Raw genomic sequence first — 23,701 nt, forward strand, 5'->3', positions numbered from 1 at the left:
ACGTAGTCAGAAAACATCACCTAGCAGCAGTGACCTGTTCCACAAGTACAGCTCTACTGGAGCTCTAGATGGTAGTGTAATAAAAATAAGATTTTTCTGCTTAGAGTTATCAACCAAAATAAATATTTCTGGAAACCGGAGTTTGAACTTTTCCTGTGAAGCTGGAAGTAATTGTTAAAGTTATACTACAAAAAACACTGGAATATCTATGTCAGTGGTTTCCAGAGGATAAACACTACAGATTAATACTTGTTATGCTATGGTAGTCTACACAGAGCTCATTGGCTGAATGCAGCTAAGGGAAGATTTCCTACATACCTTTCCAAGTGAGTTTTAAACTATGTCTATCTTAAACAAAAGCAAGTGTACATTGAAACAGAGTACTTGAATAGGACACATTTAAGAGAGAAAAAAATAGTGGCTAGGTCTCCCTGGAAAGTGAGAAGAATGGGAAGAATATGAAAGCATAACATGCATTAGTTGGGATGAGAAGCTAGTGCTGGGAGGTTCTGAGAAGGCTGTAAGGGTGAACAATGGGAGCGTGGAGAACTCTGCAGCTCTGTTTCAGATCTTTATTTCTCCTCCCTGTGCACACCAGCATAAATCTACTTACGGTCTTGCTCTAGATTACCCTATGGCAATATCAGGGAATTTTCTGCTTTAGGTAAGAAAAAAGCAGATGTCTCAGCTGGTATGAAATCTGAGGCTACAGCTCAGCAACGAATGCAGAAAAGAGGGGAAGAAGATTGTGTGCTAGTTAGGGTGAGCAACTACTTGTGTGCTATGCCCTAGGCATATCCCACAAAGCAGTTCACTCTGTTAACAATTGTTAACTTCACAAACTTCTGAACTCCTCCTCCACACAACCGTGCTTTGAGCTATCTGACTGCATGAGAACTGATCTGGTCCCACCCCAAATGTGGGAGTCGGTGTTGAGGGTAGCAGGCCTGGGATGCCTTGGGAGGATACTTTGTTTCACTTAGAGTGAGCACCCAAAGGGTTTACAGCGTAAGAACTTCCTCCTGAAAGCACACACATGCCTTATTTTGCTAATGCAAATAATCCTTTTAACTTCAAAGGGATTAACAAGGAAGGAGTAGCAAAACTAAGCATGTAGGTAAGTGTTTGCAGGATCATTGCCTAAATATAAGATGAGACAAGAGAAAAAAAAGACTGGTAAGCACAAATTGACATAATGGCAAAGTGATAAGCATTTTGTCAAAAGCCTAAAGGATGAAAGGAATATGTAAAATAAGGCACATTTAAGCATATTTTCTGCCTTTTCAAAGATATTTGTTAAGAAAGAGGTTTTTATTTCCCCTCCCCCCCCCCCCAAGGCCTTTTATATCCATCTATAATAGTAAAAATCTTGGGTTACTGAAACAGAACACATTTGTATGAGCTTCCATTTGACTATCCAGTCTTCTGCGCTCTGTTTCGTACTGCAGCACGATGGGAAGTGCGGGTTGGAGACAGAGACGGCACACACTCAAATGGTCCTTGTGACAAACAGCCTCGAGTTTATTCCCACAGCTCCTTTATAGGAGCTCCAATTTCCCTCGTTTACACGTGTGATTCGTTGAGGTCTTAGCACCATCCCGCTCTCTGGCCAATGACACATCTGCATTTAGGGCTGAATGACATTGCCTGAGGGTCTCTGTGTAGATTTGCATCCAACCTATCCTTGCCCACCCAGAGACTGTAATGCTACATCTTACCCTAGTTTTAAAATCACTGGTATCAAAATCCACTTAGCCAACTTTCAGTGAATATTTCTTTACATTTGGCATGGGCATATTTTTTATGCTATTGGGGTTGAAAGGAGCATTAACACTTAAAACTGAAACAATGGCTTTTTTTCCTGATTGTGCATTGCCTTCTCTCTTAAAGAAAAAGCATGGCTCTCAAACCAGCTGTAATTCAGAGACCCTGGAACCCTCACCTGGGTGGTGTGAGGTTTCTGACAAAGAAGTCTACTGTTATAGTGTTACAGTTTAGGCTATTATTGCCTGAGGCTAATTGCTTCACCCCTTTCTAGAGATTACCGAGTCTGTAAAGCACATGAGATCTATCCAGTCTAGCTTGTTAGTCAAAACTCACCTTCTTCACTGGCTTAAGCTATAACAGGGGATGGTGAAGTGAAACCACAAACCTCTGTTGCAATGGAAGCCATAATACTGAGCAGAGTGTTAAGACAGACAGCTAAGAAAGGTTAGATCTTCTAAAAGTTGTGTGTTAGAGCCCTAAAACCTGTGTAGTATGTATTTCTTTTATGATATGGCTAGCAGAGGACCCTAAGCTACAGCCTTTGTATGCTCCCAATGCCATGGACACACTTGTGCTGCCACTTTTTTTTTTTTAATAATTTCCTTTCTAAAAACGCATGTAACTCCTATTTTTTAATCGATATAAAAAACATTATATGAAAAATTTCCTGCAAATGAATTAAAATATTAAAATTAAATTCTTATTATAATTGCAATTGCTATTTAAAATTTTTATGTATGCATATAAAAATGGGTAATACCCTTAGAAAATTATCCAGAAGTCTTAAATGCAAATGTGACAAACTCTCATTCTATCCTCCCCCATCAAGCCCATGTGAATAAATGGATATTATCCTCATGTTCTATCATATCATCAGGGAAAGAATCCTTGAGACAAGAACCCACAATCAGTGCATGTTTAAAAAGTCAGACTTCCACATCATTCAAATTACAAATATGAAGATGAATACATGAACTGATCTCAATTTCTGCAGTGAAGAAAAGAGTCAGCTTCTCTGTAATTACAGAAGCTAAACTTTGCAACACTTCAAGTATATATAAATCAGGACTTTGAATTGCTCTGGGAAGCACGCTGTAGGAAGACAGCATGGCAACAACACTACTGCCATAATAGCAAATTTTATCAGCCATACAGACACATTTTTGAATTTTGTGACTGGTTATTAAATGTTATCCCATATAGAACATACCACTGTGATTGCATCTGCAGGTCAGAAAGGTCTGACTAACTTCAGTATAGTTTCATAAAGAAGAAGAAAAAGAGAGAGAGGAAGAGAGAGATTGCAGCTTTTGTATCTACTAGAACATTAACCAGAGTAAAAAATCACTTTTTAAAACAACCCCCATTCTCTAGAAGGAAACATATTGTAGACAACCAGCTGTTATTCTGAGCCCCTCAATCACCTGTTAAGGCCTTATGATCACCTTTCATCCCCTCAGAGAAACCCTGCAAGAGCAGGTATTCATTATGTGCTTTGAATAGAAATCAAAGAAATAGTGTAAAACCAAATCATCACCCCCAAGTAAATTAAATTATATGTCTAATTTATATGAGTTACACAGAATTCACACATTGTTCTCATAACTTCCAGGTCTTCATGGTTAAAGTGGCATTGTTTAATGCTTTCTGCATTCGGAAACATCTGAAACTAAAGGCTATTAAGTTGCATGTGAAGGCAGTTTATCTTTTAAATTCCTTAAAATACAACTGCTTTCTATGCCAAGTCTGAAATCGTGTGAGAAGATACCTAAATATAACGTCTTTTTAGGAAGTAGTAGCTATTTCACAGAGAACTGTTTAAAGCCACAGAAGATCGCAATTTCAAGCATGTTGTTTAATCTTGTGCTAGAATATTAAAAGAAAAACCAATGCCAGTTTTTCAGTTGGCACTTCTTTTGCAAAGGTCTGATTCTTTCTTGAATTTCCTTTACAAATTTTTCACATCAGCAGAAGGGAAAATGTCTACATTAGTATACATTTTTCATTCCATTTGTGTTGAGTACAATGATCTCTTTCTTATTCACTATTGCATTAGCTCCTTAAGACTATTTTTTCAAAAGTTTTGTCTTTAATACAATATCTAAAACATTCATATTCATGCCTAAGATTAGCCATGCTGGAACTACCAGTGGTACCCGTTTGCTCTGAGTATGTGCTAAATTATTAGGAAATTTATATGCTTAGTTCCTGCTATCTATATATAGAGCATTCACAATTTCAATAAGCTCAGATTACAAAAAAGTTAATGAGCAGTGAGACAGGTGATCTAGCAACCTGTACCTCATGGGCTACTAACATATTAGTATTAGTATTTACTAAAGTGGTAAATACTAATCCTTATTTTCAAAATTAGTTCCAGACTAAATTGCAAAATAATAGCCATAAAAATTTAAGCACACTACAAATCCATCATATCCTGGAAATGGTCTATAACAAACCCTAAACATTAACAGTCATACCTTAATCCAGCTGGGTGCAATTTTTAACAAATGACCTTACTTATTCTTTCCCCATATGATGAAGTCTTTTTCTTCCAACTGTATTAAAAGTCCACTTGCAGAAAAATCCTCAGCAGTGGATGAAAACACTAAAAGTGCACTTAAACTTCTGCAGCTGTGTAACCTTCCTCTTTACAGCTTCTTATCATTAACCCCCAGCCTTGCAGAAGCGAGGTTATTTTATTAGTGTGCATCATTTTTCTACCGCCAGCTCCCATCTGGGAGTAACAACCTTAGTATCATCTGAAAACCAGTGTAAGTCTCCTAAAGAAGCTGAAAGAAGACACTGAGATTTTGGGGGGAACATGGGGATTCATAAACTATCACCCTGTGAATGTAATGATGTTGTCTCTAATGAGCAAGACTGTTCCCAAAGGTAAAGGAGAAGGTGTTGCTAGAGCTGCTCTTTGTAAACATGAAAAATCAACACAATGCCCTGGTGAGTGATCTTTGTAGACAGAGCAACTCGGTCTCTCAGCTGCAAAAACAAACAATGCTATACCTGCAGAATTTGTTAAAATTATAACAGTCATATCTAGGTTGAAACAAGAATTGCCTTATGTGCCCTTAGGCTTATTTTTGTAATTAGAGTAGTGGTGACCTTGTCTTCTGCATAATCTGCCTTTGCAAAGATGTTTGGCCTCTTTGCTATATGTTTGGCCTCTTTCTTGTCTTGTAACTGGGCCTGCCATAGGCACACAGGTCAGCTGATCTGTACATTTGCAGGTTGGATTTATTATGTAAGTGCTGCTTCCTGTCCAGAACTGGAAAGTCCTGGGAAAGAGGATGGTGGGGAACATGCTGTTGCCAAAGTCTTGCTCAGACTCTTTGGGCCTGGACTGCAAAGAAATAATTTGTTCTGAAAGCAGCACCTTGCTTCCAGACTTCATTTGCTTGGGTCCCATCTCGATCATCAGTGAACATTTCCATATTGTAGGAGATTGCTCCAGAAAAGAGGATGGCTGGGACTCATCTGGGCTTCTTGGATGTTATTCAGACTACATGGCCAAAATAAAGCAATGCTGACTCAAACTCAGTTTTGCATTCCATGAATGTGAAATACCTCTCTGTTGTGTATAGTCTTGTATAGCATCATGTGTAGTATTTTCATGTACTCTATGAATGTGAAATTCCACTATGATAGCAACACTTCACTATTACTGTAATCCTACTGTCATCAGAAGAGAGGTAGAATTAAGGGTAAAGAAGTGATTTCTTTTGCAACTTAAACATTTTCTTTAAAGTACCTTTTGTCTATGAAACAGTACATGCAATATGTAACACAGAGACCATTCTTGTGTTATATTTAACATGCAGCAAGTAGTTCCCTGAGTAAATGAGGCTTTGCAAGATTGTGCTGTAGCATGACCTAAGCAGTGCCTGACCTTCCTGATGCTGACTGCTCTGTAGTACCCTCTCCCTCACTATGGCATAGCTGTTTGGATAATCATGCAATGCATCAGGCTGTGAAACATGATATGGCTAAAAAACAATGTAACAACAACAACACAGAGTTTCTTGGCCTGTTTGGTTTCCCAACAAGGACAATAGTTGGAGTAGCACAGGGACACAGACAAGCAACCAGAGACAGGACACAAGAAGTCCATGACATAGCAGTCTGACACTGTTCATAGTGAATAAAGTTCACTTGAATATGTCTTTGGAGAATCAGGACCGAAGAATTGGGTTTTTTTTTGTAAAAGCAATTTTTTAATATGCATTTTTATGTACCAGATGACTGATCCTACATTGAAGTGACATCTTGATTGATTTGGATACATTTACATGAATCAGATTAGCTCCACTCATTCAGCATTTTTTGCAGAAATATTCATATATTTGACATTAGCTTAATTTTTCATAGATTCCAGTGGAAACTAATTAATAAATGGAAGCAAATGCTATGCTGGAGAATCCTAGAGAATTTAATTTCCTTTAAAAGAAGGCAGTGCTGCTTAGCACCTTGTGCAGCAAAGTAGAAAAAAAACCATTTCAAATCCTTCAAGACATAGCTAAAACACTGTGGACCTTGTAGAGAATTTTAAAACAAATGAAACTATATGTACTCATCTTTTTAACATGTATCTATTTGGACACTCAAAAAAATCCCCTAAAATAAACAGAACAAGAACAAGACTGTCCATTGATAGATATTCATACAGAAGAAAGCTCTAATATCCCTCCTACACATCCTTTATCTCTAAAGTTCTCCCATAGGTGTAGTTTTTATAAGCTTTTTGATCTACTTTTGTCAAATAAACTGCATTAACAAAGACCTGCTTTTTGCATTGGTTTAAGTTAACCTTTCTAATCTGGACAGAAATGACTCAGGGAATACTTACACAAATTACTTTCTTGGAAGATTACGGTAGCAGGAAAGTATTAACAGTCCAGCAGAGGGACATTGCTCAGAAGCTGATGGCAATAATGTCTTCTAATCCCCAGGATGGATCTAGGAGAAGTTTGCTTATTTGTGATTTATGAATAGCACTGCACAACAACCAGTATGGATTCTGCAGGTGGTCTGCTGTAGCTTTATTTGTAACCACAGCATCTACTGTCTCTATTGTGATTGAGAGTAAATGTCACCCTGGTTTAATGCCATGGTGATGAATACTCTTGAATTAAAACATTCTCAGTAGTTAATACTAAGAAATAGCTAAGAGACATGTCCATAATCTGCTTTGTCATATCTTAAATCGAATTCCTGTGCTAATTCCACAATAGTTAAGACTGAGATTGGTGTCACTGCTTTCAAAAACTTCTGCTGACTTGATCCAAAAATTGTGCTATTTCATAGGGTAAGTATGCGAAATCCTAATTTATTTCAGCAGGAAGTTGTAGCTTGTCCTATGCACACTTGCAGTCACAAAATCATCCAGTTCTGCTCATGACTATCATCTGGATGCTCCCTGGAGAAACACTACTTCTCTAGGTCCATCTCAGTTCCAACATTGTGTTCCCCCACAGGGAAGGCAAAAGAGCAGTGTGTATAAAAGATGAGAACGCCAAGGGAAAAAACATTAGTGACAAAGAGAGAGAGAAGAACATAAGAGCTGACAGGGACAAGAGAAAGAGAAGCAGAAACAGGAGAAAGAAGAAGAAAAATGCAGCCTTCTCAGCCTCTTCTCAGACTTTCTAAAGGAATAAAGATTTAAAGTGAAGACAAAGAGTCACAGGAAGTAATACTGAAAGATAAAACACTTAAGGAAAAGGAAAGCTATCACTTTTTTTTGGCTTAAAGCCCCCCATCAAGCATTTAATGTGGAAGCTTGTGTGTCTTCACCAGCACGCTGGTATGAAATTACAAACCTCAGACCCATTTCCTTTCCATTGCTCCTCTGTTATCCCAGTGTTCTAATATGCATATAGCTGGTGGCTCTGCCTGTCTTCAGGAGTCCTCCTCTCTGCTGCATGCATAGGCTTGCACAGACTGTGCAGGTACACCCACAAACCAACATTTACTTTCAATTACAGGTAATTTGCAAGCTACCAACTCTAAATGACAAAGGAGGGAGGAGCAGAGTTAATATTTCAATGGAGGGAAAAGAAGAATATTGAACAAATTTAGGAAGAAGGTTGCAGATGAAACTTTGGTCAGGGAAAGAGCAAAGAGGCCACTTGTTCTAGGTACAGTACCACAGATCTCCCAGGAGATGAGCCCAGATGCTATGTGGAATGCAACTCTGACTTTGTCATTGAGGCAAGTGAGAATATAAAAGAAAGAAGAAACAGGAAAAAAAAGATTCCTAGTCTTAAAAGCCACCTAAATCTAATTACCCTAAACTGAGGCAAGATCAGAAAGTGTTAGCCTAAGCTCTGACCTTGCTGTTGTCCAGTGAATGCAGCTTTCTGAGTTTCATCATATTTTCTTTTGAGATGCCTGTGATGCAATAGCTCCCAGTCTGCAGTAATGCTGCTCTTGGTGCTTCTTCCTTCCTGCCCATTTCTCAGTGTGGTGTGTCACACTGAGCTGCTGCACTGTATTTTTTATTTCTTCCATCAGCTTTCATCTCAATTCAAATAGATCTGCTGCTGTTGTCAGCAGCTCCATAAACCAGGTCTGTGCTGGAACTTCTAATTATGAAGAGGAGATAAGTAGAGGTTCCTTTATCACTTATTACACTGGTTTTGTACCTTTGAGATTAAGTCTCCCTCCCAGCATGCATTTCTGGATGGGTCTTAAGTGAGAGAAATATGTTTTAAAAAATTGCCACATAATTAAATTTAGGTCTTGCAGCCAACATTATAAACTGCCCTTCCCACAAAAACAAAACAAAACAAAACAAAATAAACCTACCCAAACATTCAGCTCTTTCCCATCCCCATCAAAGAAGTTATTAAGGAAAACAAAAAGCAGACTTTATATTTGCTCGATATTTATTTGAAATATGCTCAACTGGTAGTGCCTTGGCCTGCAAATTGACTTTGTTACCTTATTTTCTTCGCTTGGAGGAGAACTGGGGACAATATATTCATGCTACCAGATAAACTGTCTACAGGAATGATCTTCCTGAAAGTGTAAGCAGCCCAAGTACAGTCAAGAAGCAAAACCAACAAAGTACTAAAAGTTTTGCATTCCACAGTAGTTCTATAAGAACTAAAGGTTTTTATGTTTCAAAGTCCTAATATAGGAAAACTACTGCAGGAACTCATTAGGAACAGTATTAAATAGTACCAGTTTTCCTAAGCCAGCTGTGAAAAGTGTGATTCATTCAGACACTGTCAGTGAGGTACACTGGCCAGGGCATATCTGCAGTCTGTGTCCAACTTTGAAGGGGAAGTGGACAAAGTAGAGAGGATCCATCTGAGGGTCACCAAGAGAGTTGTGGCATCGAGAAGGAGTGCTCAGCCATCAGGAATGAGGGAGGTGGGCTTGTTCACTCTGCCAAGGAAGAGCTAAGCAGTAATCTATTAGCAGCCTACAACACTTGAAGGGGAGTCACAAAGATGATGAAGCAAAACTCTCCTCTATATTAACAGATAGTGTAACAAGGATCTCAGCTGGGGAGGTTTGGACTTGGCTAGGAGGACACTGCAGCACTGGAGCAGGTTCATACCAGTATTTCCCCAGGGTGACAGAGAAATCTCTATCCTCAGGGCTTTTCAAGACTTACATGGATAAAGCCACAGCTAACCTAATCTAGCACTGGCAAGAGTCCCAAGACACACAGGAGGTTAGACCAGATGATCTCCAAAGGTCCCTTCTGACCAATATTTTTATGGCTCTGTGAACTAAAAATAAAACAAAAAGTCAGGAGTGCTTCAAGATCAGTTCAGTCATGGCAAAGTAAATTAAGCAACATCATCGAATTATTGCTTGGCTGGTGTGGCTGACATTTGTGGTGAAGTAACTATATTTGAATTGCATAATTCAGAATCTTCAATGGCAGTTTCAGTAAGAGTTCTAGTAATGTAAAGTACATAGATTTTTAAATCACATTACCCTTTCAACTCTAGAGTTATAAATTGCTGAGGAGTACTAGCGTGTAACTTACATCAGAGATGTCCAGGCCAAGTTTCACTTTTACAGGAAATGCATTCTTGATCAGTTTTATCATGCCAGCACTGTTCCTTAGAGCTAAATTTATTTTTAAATAAAAGCACGGAGCAGACTGAAAAATTTATGTCCTTCTAAAAACAAAGCTTTCCAAAGAAATTCTCCATAAGTGAACAGAAAGGAAAAAGCAGCCAAGGAAAAAAAAAAAAAAACAAGAAAAACACTGATTAATGAGATTTGTTTGTTCTAGGGTATGATCAAACAGGCCAGCACTAGTCAGTGATAAAAGAAGGCAAAGTGCTGTGCAGACTGCTATATTCATCTGCTTAAAATTCACATGGTCTGAGCTCTAGAATAATTTGCTCCACACCATCTGGCAGACATAAGAAGTGTGAATATATAGTGAGAGGAAAGCATGAGGAAATTGTCTGCATTTCAGTAGCATGTAGAAATACTGTATTGAGGTTTGCAACTTATGTTCAATACATTAAATGCACAGGTAAACGGTAAACAATCCAACAAATCCTAATTTTTAAAACGCTTAGAAACAAACTTACTACAGTAGCATAGTCCCACTCTTTGTAGCTATTTAGACTCAGAATATAACTCAAACCATGAAATGCAATGAAGCAAGTCAGTACAAGTATTACTCAGTGGTCAGTATGAATTGTACAATGTCATCTATGCCCAAACCAGAGAGTATGACTTTTGTAGCTCTCAGCTAAACCTCTTAGCTTCATTTCTAAGCTCAGATTTTAAAAACTTCTGCTTGCAACAGTGAAAACCTTCTGTGTGGGTCAAGGAGACACCACAGAAGAAAATATTACTGGTAGATTGAAGCTGCTGTGGGATAGAGATATGTAGAATGAACATGCAGGAAGGAAATATGAAAGCCACTTTCCTGAATGTGTTTCTATGTTGTCACTACAGACAGCATACTGTTCTCATACATTTTACTTTCATAATTTGCTGTGCAGGCTGGGTAGTTTTTTCTAGTTTTGCATAAGGACCAAACTGCTTTCAGTCAAAATGATGGCTGTTTGACAAAGGTATACAATTTATCCATTGGCTATTTTTTTAGAAAAAAAAATAGAACAACTGTAGAAACCATGTTATTGCTATATTTTTAATTATAATGATTTTGTGACTGTGTGCAAGTTTATTCCTATAGAATAGAATGTCAGAGTGAGCAGTTCCCAAAGTTTGTCCTGTCCTTCAGTCACCAAGGAATTCTTAGAGAGCACAGAAGCTCATACTGCATATGGATATGTACCTGTTCTCAAATTTGTGCTTAAAAACCTGTAGCTAATAAGACAGAGAGGAGCAGCTGAGTAGCAGATTTCTCTAATGCGAAGTGTCTGTGATGGTGACATCCTGACAGATGGGCTCAAGAGGATTCATTTGGGACAATTTTGGATTTTCCTGGTGTGCCAGCTTTTCCATCCTGTCTAGGAGGCTGCTTATATCCCATGGGAACCCTCTGTATGCCTCTGCCACCCATCTGCCCCAGGTGTATTGTAGCTGCTGTTTTGACTATGGCACCTCCCACCCTACTGTCTCTGCCCTTGGAGTGTAACTACAGCAGCGTAAGGAGGGGAACAGTCTCAACTGACTAAAGCTGGGTATCCTGGATCCCTTACCAGACAGCTTTAACAATTCTATCCTCCATAAAGCCAAAAATTTGGACCAGTAAAATGTATCAATTCCATCATTATATCAATACAAGCTTATTGGCTGAGCTGTATGTGTGGGAGCTGATGCTGTCATATTACAAAAAGCAAGAGTTAACCCTTGTAAACATCTCTGTCCCAAGGGTGCTACTCATCTCCACATCTTGGATGACCAGAGTGTTTCTGCTTCCCCAGGCTGCTGCGAAGGGTTTTTAATTACAGTGATCCTGCTGTCCCAGTGCTATTACAGCATTGCAAGGCAGTCATAAAGGCTGAGAAAGCATTCTCCTTCCAAGCTTCTGATGTTAAGTGGCTTATAAAGTTTCCAAAACGTGACCTTTAGAGCTGAAATTTATTATGCTTGCATTATACCCAAGACAAATTTAATTAGGCAGTTTGGAAGAAAACCTGTTTACCAAATGTTAAGTCATCTACGTGGTAAAGAAGTATTTTTTAACTGCTGAAATAATTCTTCAAATGCAGGGGAAAATTGTACAATTTTTTTTTTTTTTCACTTTAGGCATGCCACATGATGAAGAGTAATCTCATTTCATGCAACCCTTTTTCAGATTTCCCTGTTTCCCTGTGTCGCTTGCAGTCAGTTTTCTCTCAGAACAGTCTCTGATGGTAATTTCCACGTTTGCTCTTACTGTCTCAAGTTAGTGTCTGCAACCTACTCTTGCTAGAGCTATGACAACAGCAAGTAGTGGCCAAATAGCATTCTTACAGTGACTAGCATTCACTTCAGCTTAGAGTCTGGAAGAATCAGTATCTTTACAGGGTCAGCCTGTTTGTTCTTATTAGAAAGCAGGCTTAAGTTTTTTGTATGGAGAAAGATGACATTTCAGTGCTTAGTAAACTCCCCTTTAAAAGCTAGATCAAGACTCATGCAGGAAAACTACTAATGCACATAACAATGTTTTGACTTTTATCACTGATCAAGTAAAATAAAGAGTTTATGCCCTTTTTATATAATTTTACTGGCATGTGTCAATAGTGTACTGATACAGGTTTGTGAATTTAGCCAGTAGAAGCACTATTGCCTCCAAAGACAGCAAACAAGAAGGGAAGATGGGACTGGGAAGAAACTGATTCTGCAGTGCCACACGATGTGGCTAGCTGGACACTTGGGGTGAAGGACTAAAAGGCAGATGGAGGACATGGAGCAGTAGATCCTGATGGTTTGAACAGGATACGGCTGTGTCCATGAGCCTAAACATCACCTCTACTGATGGACTGAATGCCAAGAATGACAGGGAAATTTATAAGAATGGGGTGGCTAGTAACAGATGTCCTGGAGACAAAGAACTCTGAGGGTGATGCCCTGTAGAGTCAAGATAAAACCTAATCAGTTACCTTATTTTTTTCTGCAATAGTAATAATTTCTAGGCTGTTTTCATCAGTCTCATAAAACAAAAACCTAGGGCCTTAAAAGCGTACGATGGCAAGACTCATTTACTTCCAAAATGCCGTTCCTTATCACAGTACTGAGTGTCTGGGGTCTGCTGTACAATCATTGCAGGAGAAACTCTTTTGTGGAATCAGGTGCAGTAGCAGTTTCATCCACTCTCTATGAAAGCAAAGGAACACTAGTGGATTGGCCAGCCAGATTATGACAACTACTCAATATCTGTACCTCCTGGAAGAGGATGGAGTTTGGAGAAATGAAAAAAGAGGGCAGGTGAAGATCAAGAAAGAGAGCAAGAAACAAAGGAAAGAAAAAAAAGAGTAAGAAATGCATGATAAAGGATAGGGATGTTTCTATCAAGGAAAAAAGAGAATGGAGAAGGCTAAAAAGAGTCAAAAGAAACATTAAAGATAACAAAGTGGGTCAGGAAAAGAAGATGTAGAACCTCAGGCTGCTCTGTTTTGTGTAGCTCTGTGTGAATGTTATGCAAATATACTGTTTTGCATATATAAGAATAATTACAGACATCAGTTTAAAAATAAATTAGTATCAATTATATGTATTAGCTAATAGCTCTTTTGAATTAAATCCTTTGTTTATCTACAAGAAAAGTTTTCCACAGATACAACTATGTCTATATTGCTTCTCCCCAGTCTAAGAAGGATGTGCCTCCTGAGGACAACTGATTGGCCTCTAGAACTGATGCAATTTGCAGCCTTCTTGATGAGGTTGCAAATTAATCTATAGTAAAATAATAGCATGATTTAGGGGCAGGAATAATTCAAATAAGTTTTTCATGGATGGGTCTAATGGCTTATGTACACATAAACATTACTCCAGGACAAAGTAATAGAGAGCAGTTCTTGCACAATGATTTCTAGTTTAAAAACATCCCCTGTAGCTGAAGCAATTCCTTTTCCAATTCTTAGTTTAAAGTGCTCCCAGACTGTTTAGTGTAACAATACCTGTATTGGTCCCTTCACATGGAAGCTCTCACAGATTAATTTTTAATTATTGTTCAGTTGAGCTGGTTTTAGTTGGTGAACTTATAGGTGGAAAAATCTATGTCCAAAATGTCACACCTGCGTCAGTTTATGTCACCAGACCTGCCTGGCTGGCATTGCTTTCAAACATGCATGGTTAGTCCAGGGGTAAAGAGAGTAGGGAGGAGCAGAAAACTGGGATAAATTGAGGGAGAAAATGGTATACAGTGGAGAAGGAGGTGCAAGTAGCAGCTCTCAGTGGTTTCTCTACTGAAAGTTTGCGTGTTTTTCAATTGCACCAAATTATAAAGTTGATCTTGAGACTCATGTATTCTGGATTTCAGATATTTAAAGAAAAAAAAAAAAGTGGTATGGAGCATGTTACTCACATGGTGATTGCCTGGTACCTGGACTCTCATTACAGGTAGATTAAGGAAGCATTAAGGAAACATTTCTGGTAACAGCACAGTAAGGTACTACCAAAAAAATATCTTGACACTCCCTGTTGAGGTCTTGTACTGAAGGCTGTTGCATGATTCACTCCAAACTTTATATTTCCTGGAATTTACTGGGGTTCCTACAATTTTAGCACTACTATTATGGATATTTGATCTTTGTAAGTATCTATAACGTATTTAACAAAGACTGAGTTATCTTTTATTTAAATAATTTAATAGCCAACATGCAGCAGGACTCAAGGTCTGTCTTTGGAATACTTTTAGGAGGTATTTTTAAGGACAGAAGGCATATTTACCTATCCATGTAATATAGACATATCAAGTATGCATGGCTACAGTATTCACAGTTTACTGGTAATGTTGAAAGCAATTCATGTTAAACAAGTATGTCATCCAATTTCTTTCCAACAGAAGCCCCTCAAAATGAAATAACTTTTGTCTGTCCCCATAATTATTCACAATTTTACTATCTTTAGGTAGTTACAAGCTTGTAGCATTGCTGAGACTTCTATTCCTATTATACTTTATAAAATTATCATTCACTGTAATGGATTTTTCCTTGTCTCTTGCTTCTCTTGCTAATTTGTGTGCTTGTAAGATTCAGTCTATTTGTATCACCATTTCCCATTTGCTATGACTCCCAATGTAACTTATTATATGTGCAACTATGTATGTGTGATTTTTAATTACTACATTTATTTTATCACTCAATCACGATGGCTTTTAGACAAATATTTTCTTGATTGTGAAAGTAATTTCTTTGGTCTAATCCTGAAATATACATCTATATTTAGAAGGCCAGCAGTAAGTTTAAAAGAAAACCTCATTTAAGCAAACAAAAATATTACAAAAATATTATCCAAGTTTAAATAGAAGAAAAATGTATTTTCCTGTTTTGTAAAATGTGTCTACATCCTGTTGCATCAGAATGCTACATCTAGAAAAATAAATGTATGGGTGAAAATATTTAATTGCATGTTAAATGCAATTTGTATTATTCTAAGTGCAAAATATAAAATCAAGTATTAAGAATCATTAGTGGAATGTGATAATTAACGTCTATATGTAACTGAGGATTTCTTATCTGCAAGTTTAATGTAGAGAGCTCATTGGATTTCTAAGACCAGTCATCAGGGACTGGACAAATGATATTTACACTCTTAATTATCCAGTGAGATTAGTGTTTGTGGTCTCTGTAAGTAGGTCACAAGCATAGCAATGAAAATTAATTGTGCTACAGAATAGCAATGATTCATATGTTTTCTAATCATAATTCTAATAGTATTTTAAAGATAAGCCTCCTTAAATATTTGATTTTTAGGAAGATCTATTAACAGCATTCAAAGGATACTTTCAAAACAGAACAAAATACCACTCAGTGGAAGTAATTTCTCTGCATTTATCCAGTATTACTTTGCAGTACAATTACTTCAATTTTCAGAGAAATGCAGAGTCAGCACTCCATCACTTGTGCTGTCTGTCAAAAATATATGTCTCCAACTGAATGTTGTTATTTTTTAAACATAGCAAATGGGAAGATACAGTGTGTCACCAAGAAATAATTCTGAGCCTATTTTTTAAATCAGCTGTGGTGCCAATTTCAATAGAAATATGCTTTATGCCCACATATGAAATTGTTTTTCACTATGCTTCAGAGTTCATTACTCTGTGATCTTGCTCTTAGACACTCCTTATAACAGTGCTGGCACAACACGATGCTCTGCAAATATCAGCAAAGGCTCCTGCCACATGCTGTAGCTGTTGACTTTTTTCTTCATTTGCTCCATAAACATTAGTCTCAAAATCACAACACTTTAAGGCATTACCAACCTCCATGGGTTTATTCTTTCATTACATCCATTCGTTTTAGTTATTACATTAGTTCAATTTCCACAGTCATAGTTACACTAGTGTATCAGCATTTCCCACTTCAGTTGTTTTCAGTGCATTAAAAATTAGTCATAAACACTGTTTCATGATCAAATTTGGCGTAACTTGCTTTACAGGTCAAGCAAACACATTTTTCTTTCACAGATTAAAAGCAAAATCTGTTTGATCATATTCAAGCCATTTCATTAGTTGGAAAACATTTAGGTTTATTAATTTGGAAACACCATGACAAGTTCTGCTGTTATTTATACTACTGTTAATCCAGAGTAACTCAACTGTATTCAGTAGATTAGTCTGAATTTTAACCCATTTTTATAGAAATGGTCCAAAACTGGCCCCTTTTAGCTTAAATAAATAATGGGTAGGAAAAAAAATAAATGGAAGGAAAAGAAACAGATTCATTAGGAAAAAAAATTGCCTGCTCATTGAATGGTCAAAATGAGTAGTGCTTTGATTGCAATACTTGCCCCAGGAAGGAAGGAAGGCAAATTGCAAATGCAATTCCCTCTTACAGTTCTGTATTTCTAGTTCAGATGGCAATTTATTTTTACTTGAATTACTGGATACCAAGAGGAAACTGGTGTCTTGAAGAGCAAAGCTGCCTTTCCTGAGTAAGCATTTACTCCTTTCACATATGGAAAGAGCAGTTAACATATAAAGAGGGTTTCTGCACTATGTCTAGTCACAAACCATTCAAGTCACCAGAAAACCCTGAAAGTAAATATTTTAAAGCTCAATAAAGTTTCACTGGTGCTAAAGGCATTTTCTAAGCTCAAGAGCTGCCATGGAGAAGTCTTCTCAAGTGCATCTATTGCTCACAAACACAATGCTGTGACAGATACAATGACATTTTAGGTTACTTTTGATCCAGATTGCTTATCCTAAAGTTCAGTTTTCTGTAAAACGTGGATCAGACTTATTATGTTGGAATAGCTCCTCTGTAGGTTCTTAATGTGGCAAATACTGGAGTGCCATTTGTTACCAGGAACGTCTCAGACCACTGCACATTACTCAGAGGATTTTAGGATTCCGCAGCTGTATAAATCCTCAAATTAAAATTCCAATAAGGTAGGCTATGACAGTCTTGATGTAGGTGGGTGGGTTAAGTGTTCTATCTCCTAAAACCCAACAGCTTTGCCAGGTGACAGTAGCTACCTCTGCTACTGAGCTGCACTTCTTGGCACCTTTAGGAATTTCTGCATAGTCGTATATCTCTCTGACAAGGATATACCTGCTGCCTTCTGTTTGATGGCTGTGCCAGTGATGGATTCCTTCTCCAAAATCCAGCAAGGAAACCCTTTGAAACCCAAATGAAGATCAATAGCACTGCAGCTGAAGTTTTGATAAATACTTTGATCATCCAATAATGACTAATTACTTTAGGGGAGCGCAGTAATTCTGATGACAGTCATTTATCAAACAAGGGAGAAGAGAAACTTGGACCTTTACAGTGAATCTGGCCATCCCACTTTACTAACTGTGTTTTATACTGTGTAGGTCAGCAAAGAGAGCCTCTCCTACCCTCTTCAAATTAATGAGTAAGCCTCTCTGAAGCCTAGGAAGGAGCACAGTGTGAATGTTACTGCAAATTATGTTCCTTGTCTACAGTCTCTCTCCTTACCCAGTTCATTTGATTTCTGAAGGAGATTATCAAAAGACATTAGCAAGAAAAGGCCAAAGCACATTGATACTTACAGAAATGGTTTCCACATCTGCAAATGGTGAACTCCTCCAGCTTTTTGCTATCTTCTGAAACCCACCTGGCTAAAAGAACTATGAGTACTTAACGTTATGCCCATGAGAAGATGAATCCAGATGTGAGGGATACCAAACCAGGAACTGCACTTTTCTCCTATGCTGAAATGGCTGTGTCTCAGATATTGACCCTCTCGCCAGCTGTCCCTGACTCCAGGGGACCTTGCCAAAGCCAGAGTTCTCCTTGCCTTCTGCTGGAAATACAGGATTTACCTGCTGCTTTGGCTAGTTTTGCCACAAAGTGCAGGTCACACTTCAGCTGCAGTATCCAGGCTGACCTGCGGGTGGAAGTCCTGCAGAAGGAAAAGAGATGCACGGAGGCAAGTTTCTGTAACACTGAAAATCCAAGAACGTTACCAAGACCCACACACCGCCTCGCTCTGGAGGATTTTTTGGAGCAATTATCTTGCTGTCCTCTACCAGAGACAAGGGTGTCTTCTAGTGTAGCTGTGCTTCTATCCTCTCTCGAGGTGTCAGTGAACTCAAGAGAGTGACCGAGTATCAGCTGCACTTTGTGGTCTGTGGGAAATATCTGGTATCCCTCCCTCGGATGTGTGCAGTGGAGGCTGAAATTAATGCATCAGCCCATAAGCTGCTGCTTTAGTTCATGCTATGGGAGCTATGGAGAAAATGCACTACCTATTCTGTCATATCCATGCACCAGAAGGCATTGCAGGAAGTGATGATAATCTTCCAGTTACCACAGGAAAACTGAGAAGGACTGGGGGATAGGAACCTTTGGACATAAGAGGTAATAAGTGAGTGCCTCTTTAGTCAACTCACCACTGGATTCATTCTGTTTCCTTGCACATCCTTATGTACCTTCCAGTCAGGAAGCAACTTAGCTAAAGCCCACAAGATTTCATGCTATGCACAGGCAAGAGTGAAATGCTTTCAGTTTTAGTGTGATAACCGTAGAGGTTGGAAGCCTCATAGAAAAACTGCATTGCTTTGAAAGGAGAAAAGATTGCACTTGATCTCTTCCTTTGCACAGAAACTGCATCTGGAGCCATCTGGCCATAGTATCCGATACTCCATCTTCATCCAAGCAACCTCCATGGAGTTTTGAATTGCCACCTGCACTTAGAAAATCTAAGTCAGATTTCAAATGCTGTGGATTGATTGTTGTCACCCTGGAGGTCAAATACCTGGAACAGAGGAGCATCTATAGCAAGGATGCTTTAAAGCTGTATGCATACATCACGTGCAAAGCTATCCTTGTTACACCTTGATAATAGATTGGGTGCTATATTTAGGCAGTAGCTGAAGTGAACATGTCCCAGGACAGTTCTCAAATCAAGCTTTATATATATAGGTATATAAATCTCTTGTTAACCTGTAGCACAAGAGAGTGTACTGATGAACACATTGAGATTCCAAGCCTTGGACTTTACTTTCTAAGGTTGCTGGTTATTATTCTGGCATATTTTCATGGCATTGAGCACACCGTTCCTCAGAGATCAATCTGTAAAAGGCCCAACCTCATTCTAGTTAACAAGGTGTTGATGCTATAAGTATAGTGTGGAACAAAGAAGGGGAAAAAAGTGCATGCATGAAGACTCCTGCTACAATTCCTGTATAATTACCATCATAATGATAGATAAGTAAATAGATAATACTGGTAGAACTAGCAAGCCAACAACTCTAACGGATTCTTGTTAGACTGGCAATAGCCTCATCTGCCAGCTCAGAGCAACCACGGAGCTGAGTGGTGGTTGCCTTCTGGACACAGATAGACATATGACACACCTGGTTCTTTCTTAGTTTGGCTGCCATAATGATTCCTGGTAAGCCAGACAATAGAGCTGAAAAAAAAACAACTAAAAATTTGGGTGAGAACATGGTGTGAGGCCTCTTTCTTTCTTAGGCTCTCCTTGCTTGCAGACACCGGTTTTGCCTTGGAAATCAACTTTTACATAGGATGGTTAAGGCACACTGAAGTGATTACATTATGAAGGGTCTAGTCAATTCAGATCCTTGGATATAAACAAACAACCTTTGTTTATGGCAAATGAAATGATGTGAAAACCATTGTCCATGTGTCATGGTTTAACTAAGCACCACACAGCCCCTCACCCACTCCATCCACCAGTGGGATGAGAATGGGAAGGGGTAAAAGTGAAAAAGGAACTTGTGGGTTGAGATAAAAACAGTTTTGTTGGGGAAGATGAAATAGAAAAACCTTATAAATATGATTGCCTGGCAAAAGATTTGGAAAATACAGACATTGAGATGAGAACTAGATTTGAAATAACAAACCTTGACTACTGAATAACTAGAAAACAATAGTATAGCCAGGCTGAAAGCAATCCCCCCTTCTGATTAAACAATGCCCTGTACCTGCAGATAGGTTCAAAGGTCAAATGGAATGCTCTGTCTCACCCCCCAATGTATGGTTCATCCCACACCTGTGACCCTCCCCTGAAGTATCAGGTATCTGTGACCCCATTGGCCCGTTCCAGCCCACCTTGAAGCCACCTGATAAGGTGTGCCCGAGGGACCGGACGCTCTCTTGGACCTTCCCCTGGGACCCTCACCTGGAACCCTCCCTCTCTCTCCTTCTCCCTCTCTCCCTGGGCCTGCCACGAGTTTCGCCTGGCAACTCCAAGCAGGGCCTTTCCCCCCTTTTAATAAACCACATTTTCTAAGACCTGACTTCAGAGATCTCTCATCCATCCAAACCGTCCTGGAGACCCGCGATCTTGCTACACAGTTTAATAATCAAAACTACAAAATAATAAAAATTTGTGAAAAGTAAGGAAAAGATGGAAAAAAGATAACAAAGACCGAGGAAGATAAAACCCCAGAAAGACTCATGATGCCAATGAAAACACTCACCACTAACCCACTGGTACCCAGCCAAACCCCGAGCAGCAGCTCACCCACCAAACTTCCTCCTCTCCCATTTTCATATGCTGAGCATGATGCTGTCTGGTATGAAATATCTTTTTGGGCAGTTGTCAGCTGCTGCAGCTGTGTCTCCTTCCAATATCTTGTGCACCTCCAGCCTGCTCCCTGATGGGATGAGGTGAGAAACAGGAAGGTTCTTTGACATTGTGTAGGCACTGCTCAGCAGTAACTAAAACACCTCCATGGCATCAACACTGTTCTCACCACAAATCCAAAACCTAGTCCCACGTCACCTACAATAAAGAAAATTTAACTCTATCCCCACAAAAACCTGCACAATCTGATGGATTGCCTAGAATCCGCCCTTTCACCATCCTCCTGCCTCATAAATCTTCATGGACTGATATTTGTGTGTTCCTATTATCATAAACTTCCCAGAATCTGAAGGTCATGGAAAAGAATGTCATCTTTGGAAAGACAGGTTGAAAACAATGCAAAGAATAGGCAAACTGACTCACAGGCTGAGAATATTAGTGTCTCACAGTCCTTACCCCTTTGGAAAGATGAAAAGTTCCTTCCTTAGTTGTTTGTACAGAACCAAGGTGTTCTTGGTACAACAGCTTGGCAGAGACTAGCTGTTTGGACTGCAAGTCTGATGACGATGTCCAGTAGCACATGAGTAAGGAGAAATTGCAAGAACAGAAAAATATATCATCAAACATTCCTGAGAATATTCTCAAAGGCTTCTACAGTCAGCAGCCTATTTCCTGAGACAACCTTAGAGCTTGCATTCTCCACATTTTATTTTATTCTATCACGCACCTTTGCTCACAGCATAACGTGATACAATCTCACATGGCCAGCACACACTCCAGGCCACACAGGTTTGTCCTCCAACTGTCTCAGTCCCCTTAACAGCAAGCTTTTGTGAAATGGCTTTTTTCTTAGAGGTACAGCTATGGGTGGAAGAGCAGTTCTTAGCACTGTGGGTGCCCTCATTCTGCATATAATCATTTAGCCCCTTGCATAATCAGTTTATGTTTCAAATACTTCTCTTTGTTGTGCTTGTTTTTGCCCACATATTGCATGTTTATATGAGTTCAAGACTGTCCTATAAGACTGTCTAAGACAATTTCCATGGTTTTGCTCTCTGATGGACAGAAGTAAAGGCCTTAGAAGCAAATTTGTAAGGTGTGCTCCTATGCCAAGTTCAGCCTCATTCTCCTATAAACAGAGCTAAAGACAAATATACAATAACTCTGGATTTCAGTACTTCAGGGGCATTCAGCACCAAGAATCACATCTCTTGAAGGGCCAGGCATCCTCCTGCTCATTGATTGCTACCTGTTCATTCAGCTAATCCTACTTCCACCTTTAACATCATATACAAATAAAGGACAGAAAACTAAAATACAGGAAGATACATCACACTTAAGAATACTTTATTTTTTAAATAAAGCTATGTAATCTGCCATCTCCAGACATCTTCAATGTCAATACCTATCATCAACATTATACATTAAAACATTGCTATTCCTATAATAAAAACAAACAAAAAACTCAAACCAACCAAACCCAAAACCAACCAAAACCAAACCAACTACAACAAAAAAACCCCACCCAAAAGAAACGAACAAAACACCACCCAAACAAACAAAAACCAAACAAAAAAAAGCACTAAGAAAATAAAAGGAAAAACAGGTCACCACAACAGGTTGTGGTGCAGTAATCAGCAATTTATTATTTTTTTAACTCAACAGTAGATCAGGAAGAAAATAGTCATGTAACCTGTGTACACCTCAGTTTTTCATTCTGCAAAATGTGAATTGAAAAACTGACCTCTACTAGAAAGTCAAATTATAACTTTAAGTAATTTATGAAGAATAATTTATTAATATTAATATAGAAGAGGGAAACTGGGTGCCAGCACTACCTAAGCTACATTGTCACTAACATTACATCTCTGTTTTGTAGCACATTTAGTAGAACATCTCTGTCACCCTTAGTAATATATAAATGCATAATAAAAAGAGAGTCCAAGCCTTTCCAGAGCTGTTGCTCACAGTTGTTTAGAACAAGGAGTAAAGAATGGCGTTCCTTGATCCTCTCTGTTGCCAGCTCTTGCTGGACTGGATGAGATACTTTCCTATGAAACCCCTTCTCTGCTCTTACTATAGATCGTGATATGTTTTGCAATTACCATAGTTATTAAAAAGATCAAATTTTAAGATTCCTATGACCCAGCTGTAATGGTAAGATGTCCACTCCTCTGCTTCCTAAGGGAATATGCTGAGAAGTCAATCTGCAGGATGCAAAGGTTCGATTAGAGTAAGAGCCTGCATGGGTGCAGTTAGGAGCAGCTAAGGCAAAAGTAAACTCCCTCTGCTGTGCATTCTGATATGGAAAAGTTTAGGAAAAGAGAATGATCCAAGGAGAAAGCTATGATAAATTATCTTTTAAGTTCACACTCTCACTCTGCATTCTACATAGCCCTCAGGAGCATAAGTTAATGTTCCAGTAAGATGAAAAAGAGAGAGAGTTCTGGGAGCTGGTGCCACCTATATACACACTGAATATCAATGTCATTTATTTCACCTGACATGCTTACACAAACACGTTAAACTTCTAGAAAATTAGCTTTTCATCTTACTCTAGAAAGCTGAATTTAAGCTTTGGAAGGAAACCACAGAGCAATTCTTTATTTGTTAGAAAGCTGGCTGCTTTTTGAAATAGGGCACTTCTGAGAATAGGTACATTGGTCGAAGTTATTTTGATCAGAGGACCAAAGGCTTTGGTTTTGGCATGGGTTTTCTATTTATGTTTGTTCTTTTGGTTTTTCCTTAGCTTGTTTTCCATCCTTCTTTTCCTTTCCCTCCCTCCCATATGCTTTTTGTGTTTGTG

The sequence above is a fragment of the Anomalospiza imberbis genome, chromosome 4, assembly GCF_031753505.1.
Source record: "Anomalospiza imberbis isolate Cuckoo-Finch-1a 21T00152 chromosome 4, ASM3175350v1, whole genome shotgun sequence".
In the NCBI taxonomy this organism is placed as follows: Eukaryota; Metazoa; Chordata; class Aves; order Passeriformes; family Viduidae; genus Anomalospiza; species Anomalospiza imberbis.